We start from the raw sequence: 25434 nt of genomic DNA on the forward strand, positions 1-25434 counted from the left end.
TTCCTGGGTAAATTGCTAATGAGTGGTCTCAGATCAGTCAGCATTTATCACTGGAAAAACAAGCTTCTTTAAAAAAGAATAAGGTCAACTTTTGTGGAAAACTATAATTGCTTTGAAGCAATGCTCTATGCAAATGTATAGTGGGGTAAAGGCTAATATAAGGACTATCCAGGAATCAATCTGAATTTTCAAAAAACCGACAACTGCTCTTTTCAGAGAAAGTAATGTTAAAAATTATAGGTCATTTCCAATGAAAATCAAAGTTTTATGTGTTGAGTTAGAAGGACATTAGAAGACAGCAGAAGACATTAATTTGGAGCAAGAGAAACTCAGATTCTATGCATTACCATGTGATCCAATTAAGTCACTATTTCACATTTGTAAAAATTTGTATTACTACTTAGATTTTTACATAAGAATGAAATGAAAACTAAATGTATATTACATGTTCTAGGTGAGTACTCATTTCTATTATTAAAAGTAATTTTAAATATCATTTTATCAATATTAAATTATAATAATAAGCATCATGAAAATTCAAGGAGGCCTATCTGCTATTTAATCTGCAACATATATTATTTGAATATTGATTCAATAGCTATGTTCAATGGGGAAGACATGTCACAGAATAAAATTTTAACTAAGTTTAAAATTGTAGAAAATTAGAGGAGAAAATAATAGCCCTTTGATTCCACAAAGGCTAACAAAAATTTCAAATCTGAAGAAGAAATTTAGAACCAACATTATCTCTGGAGCCGCCTTGGTGGTATCCATAAATACGCCTGAGACCTATTATCATACTCTGCAGTGTGAACAGAAATCAGTACTTGAGTAGCAGAGATAGAAGAATCTCACTCAAGAAAACAAAAAAGAGGCCTAAAGAGGTTAGACTATTTTTCGAAGAGTGCAGTAGATCAGAAAAACAACAAAAACAACAAAACATAATCTTCATAATCATGGCTAAAACATTGTTCTCAAACTATGGAAGTTATGAGAATCACAGGAGGAGAAGATTGACTTACCATTCTCATAAAAATTATTAAATAAATAAATGAAATGCTAATCTGCTTGACTCCGGAAGCACCCCTCCCTTCACTTCTCACACACACAAAGCACAGGAACTCATGGATAGAGATCTACATTCAGCACCTGGGCAAAAAAAAAAAAAAAAAAAAAGGCATAAAATGGCAAGGTAGGAGTTATGGATGCAGGATTCAAATGGCTGATTAGTATCGGAGAATTTTGGAGAAATAAACATGTGTTTGCAGTAAAGGATTATAGCTGTACCCTTCAAAATCTTGGTATTTCTCTAGGTGAGTCAAAGCTGAAACCATGGGCTTATGATGATTTTTTTTTAATTTATTTATTTTGAGACACAGAGAGAGAGAGAGAGAGAGAGAGAGCGCGCGCGCGCACGTGCGCGGAAGTGGGGGAGGGGCAGAGAGAAAGAGAGAGAGAATCCCAAGTAAGCTTTGCACTGTCAGCGCTGAGCCGCACACAGGGCTCCATCTCACGAACGGGTGAGATCATGAACTGAGCTAAAATCAAGAGCTGGTCGCTTAACCAACTGAGCCACCCAGATGCCCCATGATGATCTTTTGAGAGAGCTACTATTATTTTTGACCCTTTATAAATGATGAAATGGAAGCAGAGACATGCTTGTTAGTTTGATCTAGGTCACGCATTTTGTAAGTAATTGAAATGGGATGCAAATCCAGGCAGTCTAACTAGAAAACTGAGGCCCTTATCAAGTAATCTGTGAAAAGAATGAGGAAAAACATAAAATTGGAGTGACGGGAGTATGAATATCCTCCTAAAATTAGTCCCAGTAGAAACACGAGACACTAAAGCAAAGCAGTCATCAAATAAGTAAGAATGAAATTTTCCCCAACGTAGGAGAAAACAGAAGATCTCTGATGGAAAGTGTCTATGGCGTTGTAAGCACATAGACACAGGATATTAAAATTTAAGTATATCTAAAGAGAAATTTTCAAAACTTCCCAGAAAGAGAAATATGGGTCATAAATAAATCCATGAAAATCAGATTTCTAGCTGTAATAAAACTGTAATGTTTTAAAGTTTTATAAACTTTTATAATGTTTTCTAAAGTTTTATTATAGAATTGTATGTACTGCTGAACTATATTATCTTTCAAGATTGACTGTAGGTATCAGACTCCATGGTTCTTTGACTTGCAGGGCTTTAGAACCACCAGTTCCCCATGCTGTGACCCCCTGAAAACACAGTGATTTAACTTAGGTATAATTCTTGCATTATTTAGAAATGCATATTTTTTAAGTAATTATGTAACTAGAATTGATTTGAATAAATTTATATAAATCATTTGTCAGTAGTCTCATTTCTGTTAGAATTTTGAATCTCTTACTGATATTATGAATTATTAAGGAATTTATCACCTCTTTTAAATTGAGTAGCAGTGACTACAGCTGCCATGCAATGAATGGAGGATTTACTTAAACTCAAAATAATATGTATTTTGTAATAGATTTACCTGTATTGGGCTTAATTGCTCACTACCTTATGTGAGATTGAAGCAGAAGTAGCATAGAGTACAACTATTCAAATCTTTTACCAAGTCTTATCTGGCACTTGAAGATAATTCTCAAAGCATTTGATTAACTATATTACTTTATTTCCTAATCATAATTCTGAGGATTAAAAAAATACTTAGATTCCTGAGATTATTATTCATTTTTGAGATCTCCAGAGTCTCAAGTATTTTGAAAACAATATATTTTTAATTTAGGTTATATCCTTTGGAATATTATTAAAACAGTGGGGGCCTGAGTGGCTTAGTCAGTTAAGCAACATACTCTTGATTTTGGTTCAGGTTATGATCCCAGGGTTGTGCGATCGAGTCCCATGTCAGAATCTAAGCTGAGAATGGAGCCTGCTTGAGATTCTCTCTTTTCCCTCTGCACCTCTCCCTCACTCACTCTCTCTGTCTCTACAATTAAAAAAATGAAACATTAGGGGCGCCTGGGTGGCGCAGTCGGTTAAGCGTCCGACTTCAGCCAGGTCACGATCTCGCGGTCCCTGAGTTCGAGCCCCGCGTCAGGCTCTGGGCTGATGGCTCGGAGCCTGGAGCCTGTTTCCGTTTCTGTGTCTCCCTCTCTCTCTGCCCCTCCCCCGTTCATGCTCTGTCTCTCTCTGTCCCAAAAATAATAAATAAAACGTTAAAAAAAAAAAAAACTTAAAAAAAAAAATAAAAAAATAAAAAAAAAATGAAACATTATTAAAACAAGAGTACAAGAGATGCTTGCTGATTTTTACTTCAAAAACATATAGTTTCAAGTAGCATTGTTTATAAATACAGAAGTTTAATATTATCTAGACTATGTTACCCAGTAATATAAGTTATATATTTGATTTTTTTAGAATATTGAAATTAAATTACATAATTTTATGTAATTAACATAAATTAATACATTAAACCTTAATTTTTGCTTTCCTTGCACTGCTTCCAGAAAAAGAAATCCCCTTGATCAAAAAAAAAAAATGAATTATTGAAGGGGATGTGGAGATTTTATTGTTTTACCAACAGCTAAATTGTTTTTAATCGTTCATTAAACAAAACCTAATGAAATTTTGTCCCTTTTCTTTCTTTTTTAATACTTACATATAGCTGTAGCAAATGACTTAAAACCAAACCACACAGTGAAATTCTAATATTCATGTATAGAATAAACTTTTAAAAATAATAAAAAATCATTAGGTGTAAATTACACCGGCCAGCAAATTTATCACAACCTGTTATCAATCTTAGTTTGTAAACTCTTCTTTCAAATTACAAAGAAGAAAAGCTGTGTCTTACTATTTATTCTATCACAAACACTTTGTGTGATATCTGGAAGCATTCAAAATATTCAATAAACTGAATTCTCTTACTTGCTTTTCTTTGCCTTCGTACAGCAAAAAGGTTACAGAAATTTCCCAAATAATGCTGTTCCCAATTAATACCTAGATAATGAAAAAAAACAAAACAAAACAAAACAAAAAAAAAAAACACTTGGGGAATGAGATTTGAATACAAATTGAATACCTATTTGCAACCATGGGAGAGAGAGAGAACATTTTTTTATGATTAGCATGAAGTTTTCACAGGCTATATAACAATATATATTAGGAAGAGTATTCACACCTTTGTCTTGCTGAATTAATGTTGTTAGTAAAATTTATCTCAAGCTTTTAATTTCTTAAGTATTTAAATTGCTTTATGCCTCTAAAGCCAGAGCATAATCAGAAGGTTCTGTTTAACCTCCTGATTAAGCACTGTGATGTATCTACATATACATTCAGTACATTTATGAAATACCTGCTCTACTATGCTGGGCAGTGGGATTATAGACATGAAGGCACACTCTTTACTATTAAGAACTTACTGGGGCGCCTGGGTGGCGCAGTCGGTTAAGCGTCCGACTTCAGCCAGGTCACGATCTCGCGGTCCGGGAGTTCGAGCCCCGCGTCAGGCTCTGGGCTGATGGCTCGGAGCCTGGAGCCTGTTTCCGATTCTCTGTCTCCCTCTCTCTCTGACTCTCCCCCGTTCATGCTCTGTCTCTCTCTGTCTCAAAAAATAAATAAACGTTAAAACATTAAAAAAAAAAAAAAAAAAGAACTTACTTTAACACACAACAAAGAACGAAAAGGAGACAAACCAAGAAACAGACTCTTAGCTATGGAGAATAAACAGATGGTTACCAGAGAGGAGGTGGGTGGGGGGATGGGTAAAATAGGTGGTGGAGATTAAAGAGTATACTTATGATGATAGACTGTGTGTAACACAGAGAAATGTTGAATCCCTATAGTGTACACCTGAAACTAAAATAACACTGTAAATTGACTATACTAAGATTAAAAAAAGTTTTTATCTTTTCAAAAGAACTTAATACCCACAGAGAACCTTACACATTTGCTAAAACCTTGAACAAGGTTTTCAATAAATATAGAACTGTATTTTCTTAAATTATGCTAAAATGTAGTATTATTAAAAAGGAACATGAAGAAACTTTTGGAGGTAATGCGTATGTCTAATACCCTAATTGTGCATGGTTTTATGATTATACGTGTATATACAAACTTTTCCAATTGTATACATTAAATACATTCAGTTTTTTGCATATTAATAATACCTCAAAAAGCTGTTTTTAAAATTTTTAAAAAGGCCAAATTTTGAGACAAATGGATACTGTTGTTAAAATAGCTGTAATAGGGGGGTCTGGGTGGCTCAGTCACTTAAGCGTCCAACTTTGGCTCAGGTCATGGTCCCTGAGGTCAAGCCCCATGTCAGACTCTGTGCTGACAGCTCAGAGCCTGGAGCCTGCTTCAGATTCTGTCTCCCTCTCTCTGACCCTCCTGTGTTTACGCTCTGTCTCTCTCTGTCTCAAAAATAAATAAACGTTAACATTTTTGAAAAAAAATAAAAATAAAATAGCTGTAATAAGTTGCATGAATGATGGTAACGTACTTTTATGCGCACCAATAAATACCTTTTATTGGTTTCTTAAACATATTTCATTCTCACACTTAATATTTAAACAAAGAGTTAAGAGTAAAAGAGGGTCATTCAGTAATAGTGTTCTACCACTATCTTTAGGGATTTGCATCCAGAGATAGGCCACTATCACTAAAAGTTAAAAATGACTAATTTTGCAAGAGTTCAAACTTTGTTTCAGTACATTCATATATATACATAATTTCTTAGCCTTGGTTGTGACCCTAGAATGTGTCCTCGAAACTACTGTTTAAAATATCATTAATAACTATTAATGTAATAAATTTTGTGTTACTAAGCACTAAGAGGCTGAAGGTCAAAAACAAACATTTCTAAGTTTGATTACCTTTAGATAAATGTGTTATAAATTAATATTGTTAAAATAAGGATGAATTAAAATTGTGACATTTGCTCCAAACTGTGGATAAATCTATCCATCTGCACTTGTATTTTTTGGTAAGCATTGAATTTGCATGGAAAGTAATGTAGCATAATATCATTACCTAATAACAGGATATCAAAAGTGTTGAAAGCTTAGGAATATAAGAAAGTCTTTTGACATGAAGGTTCCTGTGACCTTTTCTCTTTTTTAACATCAATGTGTCCACTTCAAGTGTAAAATTTGTTGAGTTATTAACAAACATACACAGATGAAACCACAGCAAATTCAAGAGACAACATTTCCATATACCATAAATACTTTTTATACAACTGTAGCAAATCACTTTCACACTTTTGCACCATATAATCAATAACATGCTCTCTTTTCTTTACATTATTGGTTTGAATTATCTAGAATTTTATAAATTTGTCTATACATTTAGCTGTTTAACTTTTTTCACTCAACATAATGATTTTGAGATCTATCCATGTTGCTGCATGTATTAATAGTTCCTTCTTAACACCGAGTAATGTACTATAGCATGGAGATACCATATTTATCAATTACCTTATTGAGAGACATTTGAATTGTTTATAGTTTTGGCTGTTGGAATTAAAGCTGCTATGGACATTCTTGTTCATTCTTTCTGTGGCCTTGTGTTTTCATATTTCTTGGTGAAGGCCAAGCTCTTATGAATGGTGCATGTTGAACTTTACAAGAATATACCAATGTTATCCAAGGTGTTTGTACCATTTTAAATCTCTTCCAGCAGTGCATGAGAGTTCCAATGGCTCCACATTTAATATCTATTTATGGATTTATGTGAAACTTCCCAAACTTTGTTGGTATTTAATTTGTTGTCTCTATTAATGTCTCTTACATATTACACATGAGTTCTTTACCAGATCTATGTATTAAAATAATTTCTCCCATTTGGTGTTACGGTTTTCATGTTCATAGCTGTGTTTCAAAGAGCAAATAAATTATCAAATATTATTTCTAATTGTATGTATATCTGAGGCATCTTTGCTCATAAGCGAGACAAATAGTTTGGGCTATGTTTTCTTCTGTAAGTATTACAGTTTAATAACTTTTTAACTAAGGTCTATGAATCCACATTAAGTCGATGTTTATGTACAGTGTGATGCATGCCAATGTGTTAATTTGGCACCTCTATTGAAAACTGATAGATCATTTATGTGTGGTCTTTATCCTCACTGATACACATTTCTCTCCTTTCACAAATACTACTGCTGTTGCTACTGCTACTGTACTTTATGTATTCTAATTCATCCTTTATTTTTCATTTAGAAAATTGCTTTGACTATTCTAGGAGATTTTCATTTACTTTAAATTTCAGAATAAACTTGTCCATTTCTCGAAAATAGCTGGCTGGAATTTTTTATTGGATATTTTATTGGAATAGCTAAATTTATGTAGCATGTTTCTGTTTCAGGAATAAAATTAGCATCTGGCTCAGTGCCGGTAGACAGTATCTTATTTAGGGAGCGAAATTATTTTGTATGCAGATATGTGCTTATAAGTGAAAGGAGGCTTGACTGAAATCAGTGGTTTATAATCCCCAAGTGAACAGAACATGATTTATAGGTATGTGCAGAAAGAGACATTTGGAAGAAGGCACCATATCTAATAAAGATTTTTTTCTTAAAGATTACAAAGCACCTGTGGTCTATAAAATTCCATTTTAAATGAAATCTTTCTTGGTATTTGTAACTAATATTTAGCCTGCTGAGATTTTAAATTATTGCTTCTATGTTTTCTGTGACAATGGTTTTACTTTACTTTTAATCTTCAATTTTAAAAATGAGTAAAATCTTTCATAAATATAAACAACACTGTGAGAGTTTATTTAATCCAATTAGATATTTTTCTATTCTAATGACTAATTGAGGTTATTTTCATAAAGCTAAGGTGAAAATCACAGGAAATGAAAGCCTGTCATATAATTTGTAGAAAATAATAAAGTGACTGCTAATGATAGGATAAATTTACCCTGTGATGGTGAATATATTTTGGCAAGTGAATAATTCCATGAGTGAGAACTAAATTTGGTCTATGACAAGCACAATGAAATAAAATATTTCTGAGCACTCTATTATATTTATACCATGCTGCTTATAGGCACTTAATTTCAGATATTCTTTTGGTTTAACTCCGTATCTTTTCATTTACACTTAATCTATGACTACCAAGAGAGGAAGTCATAAGAGAGGGCAAAGCAAATAAACATTAACATACATACATAACTACTTCTTCCACAGGGGTTTATCGTAAATCCTAGTTTACAATTAAGTTGTTAATAGTGTGATTAATATTTCTGAGAGGTTTGTAAATCTACCTCAAGGAAGATCATCTTGCAATCATTTTAAAACTGAATTATGTAGTCTTTAGAGCGTGAATGAGGCTCTACATAAATTATAAAATAAATAAATGATAAAGATTCCTATTGCACACACAGGTATGTTTCTAGCTCCCTGAATTTGACCTATTCTCCATTATCATCTCAGAAGTGTAACTTTTGCTTCCTTTTGGTTCTCAGTAATGATGGAATTTTAACCATTCATAATATCCAAATTGACTTAATGATATTTTATGTTTAAATTGAAATCAGCTATGATTTTCTAGTTTTGAAAATCATGGAACACATTCTTAATAGGGTTGTTTAACCTTAATTTAGGTTGAGAGGTGCCTGGGTGGCTCAGTCGGTTGAGTCCGACTCTCAAATTCGGCTCAGGTCATGATCTTACAGTTTCATGCGTTTGAGCCCTGTATGAGGCTTTGCGCTGACAGTGCGGAACCTGCTTGGGATTCTCTCTTTCCATCTCTACCCTTCCCCTGTTCATGCTGTCTCTGTCTCTCTCTCACTGAAAACAAAACAAAACAAAACAAAACAAAACAAAACAAAACAAAACAGCAAAAAAAAAAAAAAAACAAACAAAAAAACCAACCACAAACTTTATTTAGGTTGATATCTTTTAGTATTTTGTGACTTTTGCCCAAATTAGTGTGTGTGTGTGTGTGTGTGTGTGTGTATGTATGCATATGAATGTATGTAAAATAGACATTCACTATTATGAACTTTTCTACTTAAACATAGGGCTTTTTATATTTTTGTGTTTTTTTCTGAAAAAAGTTTTTATGTTTTATTGTTTTCTTATGTTTTGGTCAAATTTTCTTTTTAGCAACTATAAACATAATGGTCAGAATTTGAGATTTGAGTTGGAAAGATAGAAGGACATCTTATCAGTCATTATGCACAGGTTTTATTGAATTCAACTGGTGTCAGTTCAGAACCTCATGTCTGCTCTACACTCTACCTTGTTTCAGTAAGTCCAGATCCTCTGCTGAAGGGCAATAACTTGATTGTCAGGGCTGGTGAGGGATTCTCTACTCTAACTTACTATTTTAAACAGTCCTTCTGTTTTCAGTCTCACATACTGTTTCCTTCACAGACATCTGAGACCTGGATATGCTGTCTTTGAAATGGAGTTCTCTAACAAAATTATGGCTTTCCTCCTTTCACAACATAAAACTCAGCTTACCCTGCTCTAATAAATTTTTAAAAATTTGTTCAGCAATTTCCCACCCTCACGATTTTGGTGACACTTTCTTATTTCTTTTATCTCATTATACAGAAGTTCAGAGAATGTAGAGTCACATATGATTGCCACACAAATGATGTCACACAGATGGTGTGTTTTTTTTTTAATTGTGATAAGAACACTTGAATGAGATCCACTCTTTAACAAAGTTTTATGTGCACAATATTGTTAACTGAAGAAACCATGTTGTACAGGTCTCTACAACTTATTCATTTTGTATAAACTGAAACCATATCTGTTGAAGAGCAACTCCTTACTTCCCCCTTCATCCAGTCCCTGGCAACCATCATTATGGTTTCTAGAAGTTTGACTATTTCAGATACCTTACATAAGTGGAATCAGGCAGTATTCATCCTGTAACAGGTTTGTTTCACTTAGCATAATGTCCTCCAGGTTCATCCATGTTGTTGCACAAGGATTTCCTTTTTTTTTTAAGGCTGAATAATATTCCATTGTATGTGTCAATCACTTTTTCTTTATTCATCCGGTGATGAGCATTTAGTTGTTTCCATATTTTGGCTACTGTAAATAATGCTGTAATGAACGTGTGAGTGCAGATATTCTCCAAAAGCTTGATTTTGTTTTTGGATTATACTCAGAAGTGGAAATTTTGGATGATATGGTAGTTCTATTTTTAATTTTTTGAGGCATATCCATACTGGTTTTTTATTTTCATAGTGACTGCAACATTTCACTTTTCCATCAACATGGTATAAGGGTTCCAACACACACACACACACACACACACACACACACACACACACAATTTTGTTTTTATAATAGCCATTCTATCAGGTGTGAGGTGACATTTCATTGTTGTTACCACTTACGTTTCCCAAATGCTTAGTGATGGTGATCATCTTTTTATGTATAGTTTGTCCATTTACATGTCTTCTTTGTTTATTCAAGTCCTTTGCCCATCTTTTATTGAGTAAAGGTGATTCTTTATGTACTTTGGATATTAATCCCTTATATATATGATTTGCAAATAATTTCTCTTTTCATAAGTTGCCTTTTGTCTGTTTGTTTCTTTTGCTATATAGAAGTTTTTAGTTTGATGAAATCCAACTAGTCCATTTTTACTTTTGTTGTTTGTGCTTTTGGGGTAACACATAAAATATTGTCCAGATAAATGTGATAAAGCTTGCCCCATATGTGTTCTACTAGGCATTTTACAGTTTCAGATGTTACATTTAAATCTTTATTCCATTTTGAGTTGAGTTTTGTATATGGTGTATGGTAAGGGTTGACTTCATTGTTTAGCATGTGGAAATCCAGTTTTCACAGCACCATAAATTGAGGAGACTAACCTTTTCCCATTTGATTAGCATCAAAAAATAAAATGCTGAGAAGTAAACATAATTGAGGAGTTGTAAACTGGAAACTATATAACATCAATGAAACAAATGAAGGAAGACACAAATAAATGAAAATACATTTCATGTTCATGGGTTGGAGAATTAATGTTATTAAGATGTCCAAATTACTCACAGCTATGTATAGATTCAATCCAATCTTTGTTAATATCACAATGACACTTTTTCACAGAAAAAAAAAAAAAACAATCCTAATATTCTTGTGGAGTGACAAAAACAAATAGCCAAAGCAATCTTGAGGAAGAAGAAGAAAGCTGGAGGCGTCACACTTCCTGATTTCAAAATACATTACAAAGCTACAGTAATTAAAACAGCTTTGCATTGGCATAAAGACAGACATGTAGATTAATGAAACAAATAGAAAGCCAAGAAATAAACTTATGCGTATACAGTCAACCGGTCTTCAACAAGGGTGTAAGAAAGTGGTTTTTTTTTTTTTCCGTCTCTTCTTATCTTAGTCCCTAGATGTTTATGGAGCCCTAGAATCTAATATCTTCAATGACTGTTACACGTTCTTCCATTTCCTACTGACATTTCTTTTGTTATTCTTCATAACTTCTGGCAAATCATCTGTGTAAATTAGCACACACTATTCATATCTATCTAAGATGCTGTTAATGATACAAAAATAAAATCTAAATTCAATCTTTACTTTTTATTATATATATGTATTCATATGTATAATGAGTTTCATTTGTATACATAATAAATGCCTCTCCTCTGTACACTATATGAGACTGTGCTTGATCTGACATCTATGTGTCTTTTAAGATTTTGAGCCACCAACTACTTTCTTTTTCCAATGTACTTTTGTCATTAGACAATTTGCTATTTCTTGAACACATCCTGCCCCTTTCATTGGTGTATATAAACCTAAAATGCACTTTCTTTTTTGGCTTGTTCTCCACTAATATTTCCTAATTCTATACAGTCTCTATTATGTTTTCTTTGATTTCTCACATGGAAAGCTGGTCAATCCCTCCCTTCTACCACTTTCTTCATTTGCTTACAGCCTTACTTACAGTATTTATGCACAAGAGCGTTTACTAGTTTTCCTCACTTTCTACTAAACTGAGCATTTATATTCCTAAATCTTGTAGTATTTACATTTTAAAGAACAATAGTGTTTGGTGAATAAAAATAAATAAGCAAATAAATGATTTATGATGCCTCATTGATTGTGCTCAAAGGCTAAATAAAATTGCTGAATTAGTGTCATTTTCTTGACCTGTGAGAATGAATAATACTCAGCCAGTTCCAGTTTTAGAAACATAATACACAAACATGTGTGTAGATGTGTTTGCATGTATTGCGTGTATATGCAAGTAATATACAAAACAACAACAACAAAGGTTCACTAGGTTAAAATATACAGAAGATTTATTCCTTAGAAAATTCCATTTTTTAAGTTGCAAGTTTATCTTTTTGTTAGCTAATTCCAGAAATTTTCTATTATAAAAAAATCTTATATAGGAAAAAACAAATACATCACATACTCTCATGCCTAAAATACCTTCTATATTAATTTTGCATTCAAATTCTAATTTGAAAGAAGACTATTGCTTTTATTTTAATTTATTTTTGGGTTATAATTTGATTTCAATAATTTAAGGGGCACTTTTATAAATAATAAGAATAAATATATTCTTTAACCTTAGACTGTACATTTTTTTTCTTTTTTTTTAATTTTTTTTAATGTTTATTTATTTTTGAGACAGAGAGAGACAGAGCATGAACGGGGAAGGGGCAGAGAGAGAGGAAGACACAGAATCGGAAACAGGCTCCAGGCTCTGAGCCATCAACCCAGAGCCCGACGCGGGGCTCGAACTCACGGACCGCGAGATCGTGACCTGAGCTGAAGTCGGACGTTTAACCAACTGCGCCACCCAGGCGCCCCTAGACTGTACATTTTTTAGTATCTGTAGATACAAATTAAATTCTGGAAATCTAGGTCTTGCAATGTGAACAGATTGCTCATAGAATATATATACACTGCTGGATATAAAATAGAATGACACAATGGCTCATCACATGGTATTTGGATAAACAACTTATCTGTCTAAGACGATGTATAATTTTAAATAGAAATTTCATGGTTGGGATGTCTGGGTGGCTCAGTCAGTTAAGCGTCTGACTTCGGCTCAGGTCATGATCTCGCGGTTTGTGAGTTTGAGCCTGGCGTTGGTCTCTGTGCTGGCAGCTCGGAGCCTGGAGCCTGCTTCGGATTCTGTCTCCCTCTCTCTCTGCCCCTCCCCTGCTTGTGCTCTGTCACTCTTTCAAAAATAAATAAACATTAAAAAAATTTCATGGTTATTTCATACACTCACACTAAATCATATCAGTATTTATCAGTGCCAGTCCTTAGGCATGACCAAGTCCAAGTAAGGCTGAATTAGGATGAAAATAGGAAGGTGGAGGTTGAAGACTGGTGTAAGAAACATATACTTGAATTGAAGAGTATGTACGTCTAGTGAGTAGATAGAATTATCATGGAAAGTTTTGGAGTGAGCACTTCTACTTACGAATGAGCTTTTGTCAGTGAATGTCCATAGGATCAGATGCAAAAAAGGATAAAAATGTTAACCCAATGTTCAAATCCAAATATAAATGTAACTTCAAAAGAAATCATTTAAAAATAGTATCATATGGACAAGATGTGGAGTGCATTAGGTTTAAACTTGTGTGGCAAAGCTATCTTCAGAGAAGAGAGTTATGTTCTAATTTGTTGTGTTCCTCTTCATGCTTCAGACCTGCTCCATCATCCCAATAAAACTCTGTAGTTGTGTCATTATATCAAGGAGATATAATTTTTCATGATAATTTAGTCTTTTGTATTGAAATAAAATTTTTGTCACAAATCATAAATCCCATTTATTGTGTGTATGAACTCTATAAAATTTGCACAAACATTTGAAGACAAAATGGAATTACGGAGGTGCACACATGTGTGTGACATGTATTAGATTCTTTACATAAAAAAGCCAAAGATAAAATATATTATAACTCATATTAATGTTCATGTTTCTAAGTTTCCACTCTGATTCTGCTTTGATTTTAGTATTAATTATACACACACACACACACACACACACACACACACACATATATATATGTATATATATTCCATAATACACATAAACACAACAAAGGATAAAAGTCTTCAGGATCCACATTTAAAATTCATAATTTAAACTGAGATCTTATTATTGTAAAGTTTTTGGACAGACAGTTAAGGATGTATTGACTAAAATGATTCTGCTCATAATGGAAATTTATATACAAAATGAGTTTCTCAGTGTATTTTAAAGTTTTTATTTAAAAATGGTGAATATGGTAAACAAAGACTTCCTGTTGTTTGAGAGAAAATACTTCATATCTCTTAAAGTGAACTGCTCATCATTAGAGAATGTCTATACATTTGGATCCAATTCTGTGTCTATTTCTAGAAATGATCTGGCATTAAAACTTTTAGATAAGGGAAAGCTAGATGGATCTCCCTAGGTCTGGGAAGCTGCAGGGTTAGGCTAAAGCTTATTCACAGCTCAAATTAAGACAGTTTGACTTCCCAGTATCACATTTATGTGTACCAAATATTTCAGCTGGGCTTTTTGGCAACATAACTAAAACTCTAGTATTTTTTATGTTGTTAACAAGAAATGGAGATATACTTTGATTTATACTTAGTGTAAGGCATAAGAAGACAACACTGTATGCTCTCACTATTATGTAGAATCCAAGAAAAAAAACAAATGATAGAAACACAGAGTAGACTGGTGTTGCCGAGGACAGTGGTGGAGAAAATGGGTATTATTCAAAGGGTATATACCTCCAGTTATAAGGTGATTAGGTTCTAGGTATATAATATCGATAGAGCATGGTAACTATAGTTAAAAATATGGTATTGTACACTTAAATGTTACTGTGAAAGTGGAGTTTAAAAGTTATCACACCAAAAAAGTAACTAGATAGATGTAATGGATTTGTTAAGTAACCTTATTGTGGTAATTATTTTAAAATGAATACGTTTATAATATCATGTTGTACGCTTTAAACTTACACAATGTAATATGATTATATGATATTGTATTTCAGTAAAGCTGAGAAAATATGTCATTTGACACATTTTAATTTTATTTAAATATATTTTTATAAACAGTCATACTGGGAACATTAGAATAATTTAAGTATGCAAAAATATTATCATCTTAATCCTTCTAATTAAACTAGTATCTTCCTCATGCTGTAATTTGCACCACATAAATTATATCCCTTTAATCAAATGACCTCCTTGTTTATTAAAAAAGTCTTTTACACATTTTCCTTTTTTCCCATTTATCTCTTATAACCATATACTTTCAAACTCTTTGTATAGCTGAGAATTTTAAATCAGGGAACCTACAATTTTTAAGGGCTATTTAAGGGACTATTTCTTATGTTTTTCATTGGAAAGAAAAGTTACCCTATCTATACTCATGTTTTCCTTCCCCCAAAATTTATGATAATATATGCTAATTGAAATTTTCATCAACAGATGTGTTGGCATTCTATTTCATTTCATTTGCTTTGTGTACCATTTTTTAAAGAAAAATAAAATCTAGAAATGAGATCCACTTCACAAATACATTATGCCAATAGAAAAAGTATATGTGGTCAAATTTCAAAAGAACAGTTATTCACTGTTTATTTTTTTAATGTTTATTTATTTTTGAGAGAGACAGAGACAGAGAGAGAGATGGAGAGCATGACCAGGTGAGGGGCAGAGAGAGAGGGAGAAACCGAATCTGAAGCAGGATTCAGGCTCTGAGCTGTCAGCACCTGAGCCGGAGTCCGATGCTTAGATGCTTAACCGACTGAGCCACCCAGGTGCCCTGATTTCTTTTTCTTTCTTTCTTTCTTTCTTTCTTTCTTTCTTTCTTTCTCTTTCTTTCTTTCTCTCTTTCTTTCCCTCTTTCCTTTCTTTCTATCTTTCTTTTTATTAAGCGTCATGTTGATTTGTGCCTTCAATTTATAAATTAGATATTAAATACATCTACCTTTGTTAAAAGATGTAAGTGGCACTTGTCAGTGTGAAACATTCAGTTCCTTGAGGCAATACAGAGGTAACTATTTGGGTTACATGACCTTTAAAAATCAATATGATATTTAAAAAAATAAAAATTCAAATGATAATTGATTTTAAGTTTCAAAATTGACTTAAAATATTTAATTATTTATCAGTTTTGTAATATTCAGTAATTGTATTTCAGAGAACTTTCACTATATACCTAATTAAGTTTTGCTAGATATTATGAATTACATTTATAATCTTCTCTTTCTGAGCTTCAGCTGCCTACCAAAATGCTCAAGTATTTTAAAAATGAATTTAATTGTTTCTCTAAATATTATAAAATGCATAAGTATATTTTACATTAAACACTTTTTCTAACACACATATCTTACTCAAACACTTACATAGTCCTAGAAATAGCACATTACGTTTATAAATCCAGTCATTTATGAATTTTCTTGAACACTCTATTTGCAAAGTTAATTGAATATTCATCTTAAAATCAATAGTCTAAAATAAATTATTTAATTAACGTTTTAAGTTAGAATAAAAATATCGGCTCTCATGTAGCATTAGAGTATTTTAAATATGATATTTTATTAAACAAATATATAGTTATTCATAAACTTATACAAATAGCAAAGATGTAGATCTGATTTCCTATACCTGTATGCTTTCAGTGTGTTAAATTCTTATACGTTATACAATATCAAGTGAATTTAGTGTTAGGATTACAGACCAGAACGGTTTATTCTGAGTTTCTCAGTGTATCTAAATTATCTTGAAATAGGATTTTTCATCAGGCCAGGAGATCTAGAGCCATATGAATCTCACATGATTTCTCTGTGATCACATGAAGCTGATTTAATTCAGCTTCAAGCTCAATGCCAATGCTGAGAATTTAAATGTCATGTGTAAAACTAGGATTTATTTCACAGCCTAAGTCCTTTCTTTGACTTTAAGATTTAATCATTTTAACTACTTTGGACTTTATCACCTAATTAAAAGATAGATAATCAGCAGCAACTCTGGCTCAGGACACTCCACCACTCTATTAGATTTAACTAACCTATTTACCATTGACTACATTTTATAATTATTTGAATATCTATGGTTTTACAAACTTATTTCTTAACCTATAAAGACAGGAATCTAGCTTGTGCAAAAGTATAGTTTGTGTCTTTCTATATCTTAGTTGTTCATTTGGCCATTTTTGCAAGGGCATGTTAAAATGCTTAATAAACATTTAACATTATAAAAAGTTCAGAAGGCAATGGTTTCATAGATAACTCTATTACTACATCATGCTTATGGTGACTTATTAAAATGTGCTTATGTGTTCCTCAATGTTTTTAACAGCCTTCCCCTCCTCACAAACACACACAACTTGGAAATCCCACTGAAACTGATGTTCAAGGATATCTAATACCTCAAAATGTTGTAGCAAGTCTTTAGTCATTAAACAGTGCATATGACCTATAGAAATCCATGGTTTTTACATACCATCTATGTGTTCAGGATTTCAAATAACATAACTCGAGCAAAAACTTCTATTCTAAAGTCAAAATTCACTTTCATCATTTGCTAGACCGGTCTACTTGCATCCCAATTTCAACATGCCCAAATTAAACAATTTGTTGTCACCTCTAAAGAGGCCCTTTCCCTTATGTTTCCTATCCTAGCTTGTGTTTTAAGAAACCTCTTCTATAGCCACAAAACCAAAAGGTGGTTTGGCAGCTTCCATAGACATCACATGCAACTTTCATTTTTCCTGATTTCTAAATATCTCCCTTTATTTTACATTGCCACTTCTGCTTCTCAAGTTCAGATCCTCATTATTTCCTACCACAGTACCAGCTGACAGTGTCCAGCATCATTTTGTTCCTACTGTGTCGGATGCTCAAGTGATCTTTTTAGCAGGTAAAAACCCATTAGGTCACTTCTTTACATAACATCCTTCAATTATTTTTCAAGTTTACAGGATTAAGTTCAAATCCTTTAGGAAAATTTGCAAGCAAATTAGGCTTTTTTGCCTGCTTCTCATGCTCTATCTCAAGTGATTTCCAAAAGACAATTTCAGACCAGTGGTACTGCAGCTTTTACATATTTGTGTTGTCATTATGAGACTATTTTCCAATTACCTCTTCATTGAAAGATAATTGACAGATAATTGACAGTGATAAACACAATCAAGAATCCTAAGTATTTGGTTTGGTGAGTTTGGACGTTTTTCTATTTCCATGTTTCAACACATAAAATATGGAAGTTCTCTCATTCTTCTTTTCAGACTGTTTAGCTTTGACCCCCATCACTTTCTAATTATTGTCCTGTCAAATTAGTGTTGATTGTTCTGAGGCTTCATCTAACTATAGTATGACTTCTTTTATGTTAAGCTTCTTATATTTAATAAAATATATAAGGAATTTATTATGTAGTGACTTGTTGAAAATCACCCACCTTGTATTTTTGGGATGAATCCTAATTCATCATAATGTATCCTCTTTCTTTTATATTGCTTGATTGGATTAGCTAGTATTTTGTGAAGATTGGTTATGTCTGGTTTCATCAAAGAAATTGAGTTTTGGTTGGTTTCCTTTCCTTATTAATAAATACATTTTCCTTATATTATATCAGGATTTTCCTAACATCAAAAATTGTTTGGAAAAGTTTCCACTTTATTTATTGCAATAGTTTGTGTTAAAGTTTTATGTAATCCTTGAAAACTTAAAAGTTAGCAGAAAATATTTTGGTTACTAGTGCCATACCTGAGGTCTCATAAAAACGAATACAAAATGTCTTTATGTGGCTATACTTTAAAAACAGATCAAAGCAATTCTAAAAATTATTAGTTTTCTTAACGGATAAAGAAGTCATGAATGACAGTTAATATAAGCAGTGAATTACACTATCAGGCACACACACACACACACACACACACATATGTGTGTGTGTGTGTGTGTGTGTGTGTATAATCAATGAATATTGCAATAAGCAGAATCAGAGAATTGAATTTTGATAAAGGAAGTTATAATCAAGGTTTCCCTTAAAATTACGAGAAAGAGGGGCGCCTGGGTGGCGCAGTCGGTTAAGCGTCCGACTTCAGCCAGGTCACGATCTCACGGTCTGTGAGTTCGAGCCCCGCGTCAGGTTCTGGGCTGATGGCTCAGAGCCTGGAGCCTGTTTCCAATTCTGTGTCTCCCTCTCTCTCTGCCCCTCCCCCGTTCGTGCTCTGTCTCTCCCCGTCCCAAAAATAAAATAAATGTTGAAAAATAAAAAAAAAAATTAAAAAAAAAAAAAAGACACCAATATCCAGGCGGGTCCTTCCTACCCTTCAGCGTCATCTTGCCTGCTTTCTGTTTAAAAAAGAAAAAATTACGAGAAAGATACGAAAATGAAGAGATTTTTGCACATGAGCATATATATGGACACTTATGGAAGCAACTGGGTGTACTCTCCTGAGGATAGAAACAAACTAAATATCCATGAGGTGTTAACTAAATTGTTTATGTGTTTATAGTAAAAAAAAAAATCATACAAAGTAAAAAGTAAATAAACGACATGGATAAATACAAATTATGTATTGAAAGTTGCAAATCGCATACTATATGATGCTATTTTTACAAAGAATGTAAAATACAAAATAAAGAAACAATGAATGCTAATGTATTCAAATTGTGAACAAGGCAATAAAAGCTCAGGTTATGGAACCTGCTTAAATGTCATAACTGCAGTTGAAAACCAAATTTTTTGAATATTGATTTTCGTAACAATTCATCTGTTTTATGTTAAAGGGCTGGTCAGGCATGTGTAAGCCTTAGTGGTTATAAAGTATCAAAAAATGTCTCAGCATTATTTAGCTTTTTATTTATATAGATGTTGTTTCTTTGAGGATACTCGACAGTCTTGAGTGTGGATTAATGCGTTGTATTTCTTGTAAGTCCTCCATACCAGGCTTAGGGCTCTTTCTATAGGAATCATTCAAATTTCTGTGCCAAAAATCCTTCTCAGTGACTTTGGAGAAATCAAAAGGAAACAAGGGATCATAGACATCCTTGAAGTTCTTTTATCCTACACACCACTCATATTTTACCTTTTAAGATATAAAAATAGAATTATTACAAACCTTGTCAATTGAGGACTAACACTGAAAACAAAAAAAAAAAAAGGAAAACAAGCCACGTTTTAAATGCATCTGTCAACTCAGGTTCTGTGGCAACATGGATGAAGAACTCCAATTGAGCTAAATCCACTTCTGTCTACTACATTAACTTGAAAATATGCAGTTGATAAAGGTTTAATGGTACTTGTCTCCACCTTTAGAGCAGGCTTCATGCTAGAAAGGATACTTTTCTTTTTTCTCAAGTGACAATAGAAGACTTTTATCCTGCTACTGCCAATCGCCTTCTTTTCTGTGATTAATGACATGATAGTATCACAATCCCAGTTTATGATGAATGTCGCTATATTTCACCCCCTCAAACTCTACCCCAACAACAAAAAAATATGATCATAAATTGTTTTAGTGCCCTAGGAATTCCTTTGTGCAGCAAATAGGCAGACAATCCTCCATATATTTACCTGTACAAAGTATATATATATATATATATATATATATATATATATAATATACACATAAATATATAATATACACATAACGTGTGTATGTATAAAGTACATATAAAGTACATACACACACACACATACACACACACAAAGTGAGAGAGATTATGGTATCTCACATATAATTGACTCTCTTTAGGTAACTAAAATTCTACAAAATTCTTTTCATAAATCAGTAAATCATCACAGCACTGGATTTACCTACTTATTCCCAGTTTCCCATTGAACAGTGAGCATTAATATATACATAAAACAATTGACTTCATAATTAGGCAAGTGATTCCCAAATTCCATTACATTAGGCTAGCATTTCCAAAAGACACTGGGCAGATATGCAAACTAAGCCAGAAAGTCCATTTGAAGAAAATTTAGTTTTTCTAAAATGGAAATGTTTTGAAGACAATAGAAATTTTAGATACTGATTGTTGATAACAAACAGAAGATAGAAGTATATACTTGGTATTATAGCTGTTAATATTTGAATTTGCAGAGCAACTAAGCCCATAAGAAAAAAGAAAGAGTGCAGGGACGCCTGGGTTGCTCTGTTGGTTAAGTGGCCCATTTCGGCTCAGGTCCAGATCCCACTTTGTGAGTTTGGCCCCTCATCAGGCTCTGTGCTGACAGCTCAGAGCCTGGAGCCTGCTTCAGATTCTGCGTCTCCCTCTCTCTCTGCCCCTCCCCTGCTCACAGTCTGTCTCTCTCTCTCTATCAAAAATAATTTTTTTTTAACAAGAGGCCAGGAAATAAACCTTATAAGATGTCTTTAAAATAGAAATATTAGGAAGGAAAGAAGCCATCCAGGAGACAAGGAATTGACTACAGTGGTATGAAGAAAAGCCACATAGGTGATAATATAGAAAACATTTACTCAGTGTCAATCCCTGTCCAAGGAATTTTTAAGCATTTTATTATTTAATCATAACAGAAACCCTGTGGGAGAAATATTATTTTTATTTCCATTTCATAAATATTATTAAATAGATTGTATGAATTCAAGTAAAGTTTCTAAGCGTCAATATTTTATATGAAGTGTAGCTAGGAGTGGCTCTAGAAACAACTGAACCCACTATATTTTATTGTATGAAACCACTACCTAAAACTATACAGGGTGAGATTTTAACAAATTATGCAAAGGATGTCACCTAATGTACAATTGTTAAGAAAAAATAAAATAATAACAGATAGTTCATTTGTCACTTTCACAAGCAAATTTATTAGATTGTTAGGCCAAAAAAATTCTAATTATTGGGATTAAGTATACAGTTGATTATGAGAAAGACAGTTACACAGTAAAGACCTTTCAGTGAAATTTGAGAGTTATGGCAATATGGTTTTCAACAATGTATTTCTGTAAGGTGTCTAAGATGGAAAATTTGTTAAATAGAGAAGGGATTGGAAAGGGTACAAATAAAATAGTTTCAAAGTCCCATAGGAAGCAAAATAAAATTTAAGTCTATGTATAATGCTTTTTTGAGATAAAAACACAATTTTGTAAAGGACACATGTGAAATGATATTTTAGGAGGATGACAGTTTGAATTCCAAATGTCTTGATTCCATGGTCATATTTAAAATAATCTTTTTTCGTTTCCACTTACAAGCAATGGTTTAAAAGGTTCATGAAAGGGTAAAAGCAACAATACTTAATTTAATATTTATTAATGCAAATGTTTATAAACACCAATAGAAACAAATTAGATGTTACCTATTTTATCAAATGTATAATAAATTTGTTAATAAGCAATTATTTAAAGTTTGGATGATTTCAATGCTTAGATACCTATGGTTTTTTTCTTATTCTCATTGATATTTTTAAAGAATACTAAATTCCATGAATATGGATATATTAGCACTTGGGTTAAACAAAACATTTTTATGTAAAAGGAATATATCTGTCAGTATGTTTTCACAACTCTCTGATCTCCCTGTAGAACATACTCTAAAGTTGATATGTCTTACTACAAATTTCTCTTTAGAGTATTTCACAGGTTATTTTAAGACAGTGAATGTCTTTTATAAGTCAAGGATTTTTGTCACATCTATGTACATCTTCATACGTTGAAAGGCATGAACTCTTGGACGTTTTGACTTATGGGCCTCATTAAATGTGACTTTTTTTCTATATTTTCAAGCTTTATATTGAATGTTTATCTCATAAAATAATATTACAATAAAAATATTGTTTTGAATTTTATTTTTTGAGAGAAAGAGCTCTAGCAAGGGAGAGGGAGAGGGAGAAAGAGACAAACCCAAGCAGGTTCCACTCTCAGCATGGAACCTGATGCAGGGCTCCATCCCATGACCGTAGGATTAATTATGATCTCAAAATTAAGAGTCAAATGCTCAACCAACTGAACCACACAGACACTCTTACAATAAGAATACTTTTAATGTGTTGATTCAAAATATGGTTTTTTTTTGAAATTTAAAACACAAACTGAAATATAAACAAAAATTTGAAACATTAAGAATGGTACCTTTTCGGTATAGTACCATGAGCAAATTTTCTAACCCATCATCATTGCTTTGAGAGACAGTTACCATCATCATATATATAAACTTGCTGCTAATATTCATGGAAGACGTCCCACAAAATGGCCATTGGCAGTGTGGCTACTTTGCAAATCATGCCTGTGATTTTGCCCACCTATCCTAGTGACTTTCAGATTTGGCTCAGATTTAGAAGTACTGACTGGGTTTTCAACATATGCAGTCTTCATTTATAAAGTTTTTATTTCCAAATGAGGAGCCCTTCAGGCTTGTGTTTGCTTTGAATTGTTTGGAGACTGACTGCTTACCTCTTTGAAGCAACCCTCCCAACACAGGCTCAGATCCTTGAGTGAGAACTTCATTTATTAGGAAAATGGCTTATGAAAGTCGAACCATCAAAAACATGCACTTAAAAATTTCAAATTCTGCAAAATATTACATAACACATTAAAACAAGCCAGATGTTGTTTCATTCATATTGATTATATGTATTGATTACACAGGTGATAATGTAATCTGCAAACATTAGGGGCATTATCACATGGCAATAAATATAATGTCATCTTAGATTTCATCATGTTTAATGAATATACTTTAATGGAGTATTTTATTATTCCCTTACTAATCTTATTTTTCTTTTGTCTGTTCTAACTAATCCTGCAACAATATTTTCCTATAAATACATTTTTGTGTGCTTGTCCAATTATCTCCTCAAACTGAATTTCTAGAAATAGAATATCTGTTAAGAAATATGCACATTTTAAGTTTGGACACTCATTTTGAAGCTACATGGCCAGAAGGCAGCTTTTTTTCACACTATCATAAGACTGCCCTTTCCCACATTTAAGTCAACACAAAAGTGATTCATTTTTAAAACTTTTCTTACTATAATCTGTTAAAAAAAGTGTATCTACTTAGTTTTTTTAAATTTGCAATTACATGATTATTAATGAAGCTTAATATATTTTCATAGGTTTATGTGTCAGTTTTTGCATTATCTCTTACAGATATAATTAATGAATTAATGAATTATTTTTTTACTTGTGAGCCATTAATATTTTGTTTAAATGATTTTGTATATTAAAAATATATTCTTTTATGCAAATTAAATATCCTGAAAATTTGCTCATTATGTAATCAAATCTACATATTACATTTCCCAGTAATAATATTCACACAACACCAATAATAAAGAGTAGGACACTTGATTAAATAAAATGTGCTGACATTTTTGTGTGTGTGGAGAAATTTTAATACACTCCTAAACCTCTTCTTTAGACATACAGAAACTGAAAAGACCATAATGAAACTAATTTTCAGTATTCATCAGAGCCATTTAGAATTAAATACAATCATTTACACATTAAATATGCATCAAAATATATATTTCATTTATATGAATTTACATAACTCTATAGAATGACATAAATATGTTAGTATGAAGATTCTCTGATGGCATTGTAAAATTTGTTTCACTTTCATTTTGATATGAACCAGCATTTTAAGAATGTCACGACTGGAGATATAAGAAGGCAGATTTGGATTGTTGGTTTGCTGTTTGTTTCATGGTGATTTTGGGGATGCTTAGATTCATGGTCATGGGCCAATTGAATAATAGATGGGCTCTCTCCATTAGTCCTGAGCAGAATGTTACCTCACAACAGTCATCAAGCTTTTCAATCTGATCCATCTGCTGTTTGCTGGTCTTGATGTTCATCATTATCCTGAATAATCTCTTTCATCCAATAAAAATATAATTTGGATTAAAAAATGGGCAAGATCTGGTGTGCGTGGGTGGCTCAGTCCGTTAAGCATATGACTTCCGCTCAGGTGATGATCTCGCTGTTTGTGAGTATGAGCCTCGCGTGGGGCTCTGTGCTGACAGCTCAGAGTCTGGAGCATGCTTCCCATTCCGTGTTTCCCTCTCCTTCTGGACCTGGCTTGCTCACTCCCTGTCTCTGCCTGTCTGTCTGTCTCTCTCAAAAATAAAATAAAACATATAAAAAATAAAAATAAAAAAACAATTTCCTGGTCATGGCCAAATTCAAAACCAAGGTGAACTTGATAATGGCTAGTGGTAAGTCACTCCTATGCTGGGTGCTCTTCTGAGATTCCAGGGCTGCTCATGTCAAAGTGTCCCGTTGGTATTTCCATAGGTTATGTGCTCAAGATGTTCTTTCCATGCCTTTGAGTGTGCCATTATCACAACCGTGTTGTCCTTCCCAACCATTGCAATTGCATTGATTCCAGAAAAGACAGGGGCTTATTCTTCACTTTAAATCTGATCTTTGTAAAAAAGAAATGTATTAATTTTAATACCGTAAAAGAATTTTGAGTATTTTTTCTTTACAAATTCTACTGGGTCTGAGGGGTGAGAGAAAACTT

At 32.7% G+C, this 25434-nt stretch overlaps 1 pseudogene; it reads right to left on the reverse strand.

Annotated features, from left to right (window-relative positions):
* LOC121035161 (proteasome subunit alpha type-7-like) overlaps positions 1 to 24766 on the reverse strand; it is a 170614-nt pseudogene extending 145848 nt beyond the window's left edge.
* Between the last annotated feature and the right edge of the window lie 668 nt (positions 24767 to 25434).

This window comes from Herpailurus yagouaroundi, unplaced genomic scaffold (genome assembly GCF_014898765.1).
Source record: "Herpailurus yagouaroundi ecotype Mexico unplaced genomic scaffold, PumYag 160, whole genome shotgun sequence".
Taxonomy (NCBI): domain Eukaryota; kingdom Metazoa; phylum Chordata; class Mammalia; order Carnivora; family Felidae; genus Herpailurus; species Herpailurus yagouaroundi.